Genomic DNA, 10779 nt, shown 5'->3' with positions numbered 1-10779 from the left:
GTTTAAACGCCAGTCTGCTCCCTGTTCTGGCATTTAAACGCCAGTTTTTCTTCCTGTTCTGGCATCTAAACGCTAGTTTGTTGCCCTGTTCTGGCATTTAAACGCCAGTCTGGTGCCTTATTCTAGCGTTTAAATGCCCAGAAAGCTGCCAGATTGGGCGTTTAAATGCCCATTTTGCTACCCTTACTGGCGTTTAAACGCGAGTAAGTCCTTCCTCCAGGGTGTGCTGTTTTCAATGCTATTTTTTATTTTTTTCTTTATTTTTGTAATTGTCTTTGTGACTTCACATGATCATCAACCTAAAAGAAAATAAAATAATATAGATAAAATTAAAATAAAATTGGGTTGCCTCCCAATAAGCGCTTCTTTAATGTCAATAGCTTAACAGTGAGCTCTTATGGAGCCTCACAGATGATCAGAGTATGGTTGAGATCTTTCAACACCAAACTTAGAGTTTGGCTGTGGTCTCCCAACACCAAACTTAAAGTTTGAATGTGAGGGCTCTGTTTGACTCTGTATTGGGAGAAGCTCTTCATGCTTACTCTCCATGGTTACAGATGGAGAACCTTGAGCCTTTACTACAAGGTATTCTTCATTCACATGAAGGATCAACTCTCCTCTGTCAACATCAATCACAGCTCTTGCTGTGGCTAGGAAGGGTCTTCCAAGGATGATGGATTCATCCTCATCCCTCCTAGTGTTTAGGATTATGAAATCAGCAGGGAAGTAAAAGCCTTCAACCTTCACTAGCACGTCCTCTACTAGTCCATAAGCCTTTTTCATAGATTTATCTGCCATCTCTAATGAGAATTTGGCAGCCTGTACCTCATAGATTTCCAGTCTCTCTATTACAGAGAGGGGCATCATGTTTATCCCTGACCCCAGGTCACACAGAGCTTTTTCAAAGGTCAAGGTGCCTATAGTACAGGGTATTAAGAATTTATGAGGATCCTGTTTCTTCTGAGGTAAATTTTGCTGAACCAATGTATTCAGTTCATTGGTGAACAAGGGAGGCTCTTCCTCCCAAGTCTCATTACCAAACAGCTTGGCATTCAGCTTCATGATTGCTCTTAAATATTGGGCAATTTGCCCTTCAATAATGTCTTCATCCTCTTCAGAAGATGAATAGTCATTAGAGCTCATGAATGGTAAAAGGAGATCCAAGGGAATCTCTATGGTCTCTATGTGAGCCTCAAATTCCTTTGGTTCCTCATTAGGGGATTCCGTACTGACCATTGGACGTCCCCTGAGGTCTTCCTCATTGGGATTCACGTCCTCCTCCTCCTCTAAGGTTTCGGCTAGGGGTGGCAAACGGGCCTTAATCCGCCGGGCCAGCCCGCGTAACCCGCCAAAAAAGGCGGGCTGGGCTGGAAATTTGGGACCGCCGTAAGACAAAAGCCCGCCAAACCCAAACCGTTTAAACCGTGGGCTTTGGCGGGCTTTGGACGGGCTGGCCCGGCGGGCTGAAGGTTTTTTTTTGGGCTGAACCCAGACCCAGAACCCATGAACCCACCCCAACCGACCCGACCCGACCCAATCCCCATTCCCCACCCACCTAAACGGCTGTTGAAAGCCTGAAACCCTAAATTGAATCCCTCCCCCCATTCGGCCATTCGCCCATTCCCCAATCCCTAATCCCCATTGCAGCTGCCTCACTCTCACAGTCTCACTCCTCGGTCCTCTCCTCTCAGTTCCTCGGCAGACGGCAGCGCCACCCAGGATCTCAGTCGTCTCGTCTCCACTCTCCAGTCTCCTCGACGGATCTCAGCCTCTCACTCGGTTCCTCAGTCTCAGTTCCTCAGTTCCTCAGTTCCTCACCGCCACTCTCAGTCTCTCACTCGGTCATCCTAAGCTCCTCACCGTCACTCTCAGTCTCTCAATTTCATCGTCCAGCGACCTCAGCTCGAACTTCAGAGTTACGTCCTCACCTCTGTTTGGCCATCGTCGCTGCTGCCTGCTGGTCTCGGTCCTGGGCTCCTAGGTCTTGTGAGTCGTGGGCTCGTGGCTTGTCCTCTGAATCTGCTGCTCCTCGCTCTCGGTCACGGCTGCTCCTCGTTCTCGGTCACGGCTACTCCACCTCTCGGTCACGGCTACTCCTCGAAATGCATCAAATGTGAAGTAAGAGAAAGATGGCACACTTAATTATTGTGGTTATTATTAGGATCTAGAATGGTTCTATTTTGGCATTGACACAAGTTTTAGTTAACTTTTCAGGTTCACACTAGTGGTTTTCATATGCTGATGAATAGTGATTTTTAGCTTTTATTAGTTTAAACCTATTTTGTTGAAAAAAAATATTGAGGAAAAGAATTACAATATACGGTGTTTTCTCATCATAGTATTATGTTGTTCCTAGCACTTGCTAAAGAAAAAAAAGGTGGGGATTATGTGAATATTGGAGAGGGTGGAACGGTTGGTAAAGTATTTTAACATGATAATCAATAATTGTAATATCTCAATTAGAAATAATTATTTTCTAGTTTTGCTTATTAGAGCACTTCAATTATATTGTAGTTTAAGATTTTTTTTTTGTGTTATGTTTCCCTTTCTTATTGTATGGAGGCAGGGTGAGTCATACTGTGATATTTTTATTGGCTGCTTTTGGTGATTGATTCTGTTATTAAAGTTGGAATTATAAGACCCAAAAAAAAGGTTGGAATTATGATTAAACAAGAATTGATGATGGAGGGTATGTGGTTACCCACTAATAACAATGGTTACATGACATGTGAATCTGAAAGTTCCAAGTTTCCATTGGAAGCTAAACAAGGCAGAGTAGAAAGGTACCATGTGCTAAGGTTGCAGATTTTGGATCAATTGTTACTTTTTATAATTGATTGATTTCTTAACACTAAGGATAAAAGAGTGCAGAATCTAATGGAGAACTAGTAATAATAAGCTAAGAAAAAAAAAGGAAAGAATCTTAAATATGTTGTTCCATTATTCATCTATATCATTATTTTGCATCTAAATCTTTTTCCTAGGCCATTTGATTAGACATTCATTCATCCTATTCTCAATTATTAAACTAAAGCTTGTTTTCCAATCATATTCTTATTGAATAGGTCACTTCTCTGGGTTCAACACTTGCTATTCAACACTTGCAGATCCAAACTTGGCTCCAAGGTACTTAATCCTTTATGATTGTTGTTAGAATACAGAGTCTTTGAAATTTAGTTCCCAACAAATTTAGCTTTGATTGGATGTTGTTTTCATATAATTCAGTTCTAAATTTGTTAGAATCTCACAGTTGGAGATTATTTTTCTTTTAATATTTTTCCTCCTATTTTAATATTTTTCAACTGGTTGTAATTGAGATTTGAGGGTGGTACCAGTTCTTAAGAAAAATAACAGTATGTGACTATACATTGATTGCGGGACAACAATTTATTTCGTTGTTAAAATATGCATTTAAGTTAATGTGCTAAATTGTTCTAACTAGATGAGTATTCAATTTTTAAATATACTTGATAATGGTTGATTGTTGGTTAAATGCTTGAATTTGATAATGGTTGAGTTTTGAATATACTTCATAATGGTTGAGTTTTGATTATGACTGAATACTTGCTGTTTTTTGTATGATTTGCTAATGGTTGAAAACCCTAGTTCATATAAACAATTTACATTTTACTTTTATTTCAGGAAATATGAATTCTGAAACTGTGAGTAACCTTGTTACCACTGGAGTTGGTTCTGAGGCTGCTCCGGTCAAGGTTGATGAACCTAGTTCGAAAAGGCTGAGACCAGCAACCTCTGATGTTTGGAATTTTTTCAAAAAGCTCGGTCCAGATAAGGATGGAGTAGAACGTGCTGAGTGTAAAGGATGCAAGAAAGTGTTTAAAGCTGGAGGTAAGCGATATGGCACTTCTACTATAAAACGGCATCTTGATAGTTGTACTCAAATTAAGCATGAAGATATTGGTCAGACTATAGCAGAATTGCAACTTAAAATGGGTTCACTTAAGATTGATTCAGGAGTGGCTAGAGATATATTTGCTGGGTATGTAGTTGCTGGGGATAAGCCTTTTAATATGGTTGATGATAGGAGATTTAGAAACTGGGTGAAATATATTAGTCCAACTTTGAAACTTCCTTCTAGGAATACGGTTAAAGCTGACATAGTGAAAGTTTACAAGAGAGAAGCTGCGAAACTTAAAAAAATTTTAGTTTCCATTCCAAATAGAATTTGCTTAACATCTGATCTTTGGACTTCCAGTACCAATGAGGGGTTTATATGTTTGACTGCACATTTTGTTGATGAGAACTGGAAATTACAGAGTAAAATTCTCATTTTTTGTCATATGCCTCCTCCTCACACAGGATTTGAATTGTCTTCTAAAATCTTTACGCTTTTGACTGAGTGGAAAGTTGATAAAAAGATTTTTTCCATTACTTTGGATAATGCTTCTTCTAATGATACTTGTGTTCAACACTTGAAAAGTACTTTGGATGTGCATGGTTCATTGTTGTGTGGTGGTGAATTCTTTCATGTTCGTTGCTCTGCTCATATTTTAAATCTTATTGTCCAAGATGGAATGAAAATATGTGGTGATGCAGTGTCTAAGATTAGAGAGGGTATTAAGTTTCTGAGAAAATCTGAAAGTCGAATGGTTAAGTTTAAAGAATGTTTTGAAGATATTGAGGGACTTGAGTATACGACTGCATTATGTTTAGATGTTCCTACTAGGTGGAATTCACTTTATGCAATGCTTGCAAGTGCTATTCCTTATAAGAAAGCTTTTGAAATGTATAAAGTAAAAGAAGCTGGGTTTAGGGAGTTTTCCTTCATCAGATGAGTGGAGAAGAACTGAAAAGATATGTGATTTCTTGTTACCATTTTATGAAACTACCAAGTTGATGTCTGGAACTTCTTACCCAACATCCAACTTGTATTTTTTACAAGTTTGGCAAATCCAGCTGATTTTAATGAATAGTTTGAAGAATGATGAAGTGCTTATAAGGAACATGGGAGAAAAAATGATGATTAAGTTCAATAAATATTGGGAAGAATACAGTGTTGTTCTTGCATTTGGGGCAGTTCTTGATCCTAGATTTAAACTCAACACTTTGGTTCATTACTATAATGAGATTGATCCTATTAGTGCTAAAGACAAAGTGGAGCTTGTGAAGAGTAAGTTATACAAGCTGTTTGAGGTTTATGATCAAAATTCCTCTACAACTGTAGAGAGTTCTTCCCAACTTTCAAGTAATTTTTCTCAAGCAACATCTTCTGCAATTGGAACTCAACTTATTAAAATTGTTGGTGTAAGTATTTTTATCTACTTGATTATATGTGTTTTTTATTTTTCATGCTTTTTGATTCATATATTGTTTGTAATGCAAAGGATTTGATGTCCCGTAATCAAGAAGCTGAAGTGAAAAGTGGAAAGAATCAACTGGATATTTATTTGAGTGAGGCAACATTATTTTGCAATGATGCAATCATTGATGTTTTGCAATGGTGGAAAGACAACCATCATCGTTTTCCAACCCTATCACTAATGGCACGAGATTTGTTGAGCATTCCTATTACTACTGTGGCTTCAGAATCTGCATTTAGCATGGGTTCTCATGTTTTGAATAAGTATAGAAGTCGTTTGTTGTCAGATAATGTTGAAGCGGTGATTTGCACCAGAAATTGGATTCGTGGATATGATGATTTTGGTATATTATATTTATGACATACATACTTGAGTGATTTTGAACATTATTATGTACTATTTTGCTAATATATTTATTTACTTTTTTCTAGAGGAAGATAAAGATCAGGAAGATATTGCAAAAGAAGAAGGCTATTCTTCAGGAGTTGGTTCCAATGATGTTATTGACTTATATGAAGATGAAGATGAAAATTAAGTGTATTGAATTAAGTTTAATTTGCTTTGAAGACTATTTATAATTATGTTTTTGGACTTTGGATTATATATTTATTTTATCTATGGGACTATTTATAACTATGACTTGAGTATTTTGGATAATTGGATTATGTTTATTTACTTTGAAGACTATTTATATAATTATATCCTTTGAAGACTATTTATATTTAATATTTGTATTTATATTGATTTAAATAGAAGATATTAGATATGTTCTTCTAAAAAAAACAATTAATTAGGCGGGCTTAGTCCGATTTATATTGATTTAAATAGAAGATACTTTTTCTTATTTAAAAAAAAAACTAATTAGGCGGGCTTAGCCCGCCAGCCCGCCAGCCCGCCATTAGGCGGGGCGGGCTAGGATTTTGGGACTGCCTGAATAGGCGGGGCGGGGCGGGGCGGGGCGGGGCGGGGCGGGCTTCCCCGCCTGACACCCCTAGTTTCGGCCATGTTGATTATATCAATGGCCTTGCACTCTCCTTTGGGATTCTCTTCTGTATTGCTTGGGAGAGTGCTAGGAGGAGTTTCAGTAACCTTTTTACTCAGCTGGCCCACTTGTGCCTCCAAATTTCTAATGGAGGATCTTGCTTCAGTCATGAAACTAAGAGTAGCCTTAGATAGATCAGAGACTATGTTTGCTAAACTAGAAGGATTCTGCTCAGAATGCTCTGTCTGTTGCTGAGATGATGATGGGAAATATTTGCTATTGCTAAACCTGTTTCTTCCACCATTGTTATTATTGAAGCCTTGCTTCTGTTGATCCTTCCATGAAAAATTTGGATGATTTTTCCATGAAGGATTATAGGTGTTGCCAAAGGCTTCACCCATGTAATTCACCTCTGCCATTGCAAGGTTCTCAGGATCATAAGCTTCTTCTTCAGAAGATGCTTCTTTAGTACTGTTGGATGCATTTTGCAATCTATTCAGACTCTGAGAGATCATATTGACTTGTTGGGTCAATATTTTGTTCTGAGCCAGTATGGCATTTAGAGCATCAATTTAAAGAACTCCTCTCTTTTGAGGCGTCCTATTACTCACAGGATTCCTCTCAGAGGTATACATGAACTGGTTATTTGCAACCATTTCAATAAGTTTCTGAGCTTCTGCAGGTATTTTCTTTAGGTGAATGGATCTACCTGCAGAGTGGTCTAGTGACATCTTGGAAAATTCAGACAGACCATCATAGAATATATCTAATGTGGTCCATTCTGAAAGCATGTCAAAAGGACACTTTTTGGTCAGTTGCTTGTATCTTTCCCAAGCTTCATAGAGGGACTCACCTTCTTTCTGTCTGAAGGTTTGAACATCCACTCTAAGCTTGCTCATCTTTTGAGGAGGAAAGAACTTGGCCAAGAAAGTCGTGACCAGCTTATCCCAAGAGCCAGGCTATCTCTGGGTTGTGATTCCAACCATGTTCTAGCTCTGTCTCTTACAGTAAAAGAGAAAAACATAAGCTTGTAGACTTCAGGATCAACTCCATTGGTCTTAACAGTATCACAGATCTGCAAGAACTCAGTTAAAAACTGATAAGGGTCTTCTGATGGAAGTCTGTGAAACTTGGAGTTCTATTGCAGTAGAGAAACTAATTAAGGCTTTAGCTCAAAATTGTTTGCTCCTATGGCAGGGATTGAGATGCTTCTTCCATAGAAGTTGGAAGTTGGTGTGGTAAAATCACCAAGCATCATCCTTGCATTGTTGTTTGGTTCGGCCATAATTGTTTCTTTTGCTGCTTCCTTTTCGAAAAATTTAGTGAGGTCATCTTCCGAGTTTTGTGCTTTAGCTGCTCTTAGCTTCCTCTTTAGAGTCCTTTCAGGTTCAGGATCAGCTTCAACAAGTATGCCTTTATCTTTGTTCTTGCTCATATGAAAGAGAAGAAAATAAAGAAAATATGGAATCCTCTATGTCACAGTATAGAGATTCCTTGAGGTGTCAGAGGAAAACAAGAATGGAAGGATGAGGTAGGTAAAATTTCGAACACACAAAGAGAGATGGAGTTCAAATTGACAATGGAGGAGGAATGTTAGTGTTTAAATAGAAAAAGATAAGAGAGGGGGAAGAATTTTTGAAAAAAGAATAAAATTTAAAATAAATTTTTGAAAAATTGGTTGTGGTTTTGAAAAAGATAAGAAATAGTAAAACAAACAAATATTAAATATAGGCATACAAACATCATGAGGTCTTTTCCCAGGTTGTAATGGGGCTAAGGTAAGGGTAAGGATGTATATATAAGGCTAAGTGAGCTAACAAAGTGAATCCTTGATTAGTCTAAGATCTCACCTAACATATACACACTTTATATAATTTCAAAGTTCTTTACCTAGCTACCCAAATTTTCCCACTTTTGTGTTGCATGCTCTGCACCAAATTTATTTTTGAATTTTGTCCCATGTGCTTTGGTTCTTTTTATTTTGCATTGGGGTAATTTTTGTATCCCCTTGTTTAATTACTTAATAATTTTTTTTCAATGCACATGGTAATTTAATTATTTTGATTTCACATAAGCATGCTTCCCAAATTTTTAAATAACTTATTCAATTTAATTTCCTACTTTTTTCTATCATCCCATGTTCCCATAAAATTTTCCACACTTAAATTATACACAATATCTATCTTAAGCTAACCAAAGATTCAACTTGGGATTTTTATTTTGTTTTTCTGCTTAAGGCTAGTAATGTGGATATGAAATAGAAGGGGGTTAAAAGGCTCGAGGGGGCTAACAAGGATGGCATAAAAGGTAGGTTTATTTGGGATAAGTGAGCAAAAATACAAATAATGGCCTCAATCATCTCTTGGTATGTATCTATATTCTATATTTGGACATATAGATTAAAACAAAGTAAAGATTGCAAGCATAGAAAAGAAGTACGAAACACACAGGAATGAAATTTATGGTTAAGTGTAACCATACAATTAAGCTCAAAACTCACAGGTTGTGTGTTCTCTAGCTCAGAAATCATATATCAGTTATGTATGTCATGCAAGTAGAAATCAAGAGTTTTCATTCAACTCAATGTGAATCTTAGGGTGGCCCTTAAAATCTTAGTGTTCTTCCTTGATGAAATATTGTTAACTAACTCACATTTGTTGCTATATATATACAAGGTGTGTGGATTGTTTTTATTCTGTTACACTTAGGTTTCTAGTTTACTCTTTTATTTTCAATTAAAACAACTTATCATATGCTAAAAGGGTAAACTATACTAATTAATCCACATATTCTATAACTAATAAGCTAAAAGTGCAAATTAAGCTAGATATCTAAGATATATACAGCCCAAAGTGAAAAATACAAAAATAAAATAAAAATACAGCAAAAGCAAAAAAAAATGTGCAAGTACTAAAAGATAAAATAAAATACAGAAAATGAACAAAATAAGATAGAAGAGTCTTATAGTGGTTCACCAAAAAAAATATGCCAAAGATGGCAACCTCCCCACACTTAAAATATAGCATCGTCCTCGATGCTCACTCAAGCTGGGTGTGAAGAAGTGTCATCTTCAGAAGGGTGGGCTGCCGGTGTCATTGTGGTAGGCTGAGAGTCTGCAATCCCGGTGAGTGTAGGAGGAGCTGCCTGCTGAAGCGGAGGCTCTGTCTATAGAGGAATCTCCGGATCTGCGGCCTGTATCTGGTGGTGCTCTTCATGGTGTGGTGTAACCTGCTCAGCTCCTCCCTGCTCAGCCTGGGCATGTGCCTCCTCCTCATGATCACTCGCTTCTACCTCAGAAGTCTCAGATGGTGTGTCAGGCTCGGAGGGGATGTCGCTGCCGGATCGGATCATCAACTTGAGGTGCTCATAGTGTCACTTGTGGCGATGCTCAGACCTCTCATAACGTTGTCTGTGGCGGTGTTCCATCTGATCCAGGCGGTCAAAGAGTCGGTGCACTAGATGATAAACGGGCTCGGGAGCAGGTGGAGGTGCATGGGATGGAGCTGGGGCAGTGGATGCTGAAGGGGAAGCGGAAGATGTGGCTGCCTCAGCATAAGCAGTAAGGAAAGGTGGCCTGTAACCCAAGGCTTGGAACTTTCTGTTGTGAGGGATAATTTTCTTGCAGTCTGCAGTAAGTGGCTTCTCACCAGCAAGCTCCCAGGGCACGTCAGCTCGGCGGTCTAGCTGGGTGATCAGATAAGGGAAAGGGAGAGTGCCTCTGACATGGACCCTGGCCATATAATACCTGATGAAATGAGGAAGATATAGGTCCTTACCCTCTATCACACACCAGATGAGGGTGATCATAGCAGCGGGCACTTCTATCTCATGAGTGCTCAGCATAATATATTTACTCAGAATCTGCTGCTAAAGCTGAGCCTCATCATTCAAATACATCAACTTGATTCCCTTAGGTACCACTTTACTCTTTCCCATGACCCATGGGGCAATAGGATCAAGGGCTATTCTCTGCTTGACTGCGTCCCAGTCAGATCGCATATACCTCATATCCTCTTCAGCCTGTTGGTAACCGTCAGGCTAATTTGACTTAGGCTAAAGCTGGAGGATGTCTTCAATAGCTTCCTCGGTGAGCAAGATCTACTTCCCTCTGAGGTGCACTACATCCAGGGAAGTCTTGAAATAGTTGCAATAAAATTCTCTGACCCAGGAAGCATTAATTTCAGTCAAGTTTCTTTCCAAGAAGAACTAGCCTTTTTGTTTTATCTGGTCGGAGGTGTACTGGGCGAGTTCTTCTGAAATTTTAAGAGTTTTTTCCAGGTAAAGGTTCCTGGAAGAGGCAAACACTGGATACTTTAGCTCACAGTATCTGTTTGCGAATTTGACTTGATCTATTGCAGGTACTAATTGATCAGCCTTTTCCTGCGGAGTAAAATTTTTCTCCCGCCAGGAAGCATCATGCAAAATATCGACGATGGTCATAGAGGATTTGCCTCTCTTCCTTTTGCCTGTAGTGGC

General features: G+C 38.6%; 1 non-coding gene across 1 annotated transcript; it reads left to right on the top strand.

Moving 5' to 3' along the window:
- Window positions 1–7088: 7088 nt before the first annotated feature.
- LOC112700429 (small nucleolar RNA R71) lies at window positions 7089–7196 on the top strand. Its single transcript, XR_003153339.1, has one exon. It is a non-coding gene; the product is annotated as a small nucleolar RNA R71 (small nucleolar RNA).
- Window positions 7197–10779: the final 3583 nt, after the last annotated feature.

This window comes from Arachis hypogaea, chromosome 6 (genome assembly GCF_003086295.3).
Source record: "Arachis hypogaea cultivar Tifrunner chromosome 6, arahy.Tifrunner.gnm2.J5K5, whole genome shotgun sequence".
In the NCBI taxonomy this organism is placed as follows: domain Eukaryota; kingdom Viridiplantae; phylum Streptophyta; class Magnoliopsida; order Fabales; family Fabaceae; genus Arachis; species Arachis hypogaea.
This window is presented reverse-complemented; position numbering and strand designations above follow the sequence as displayed.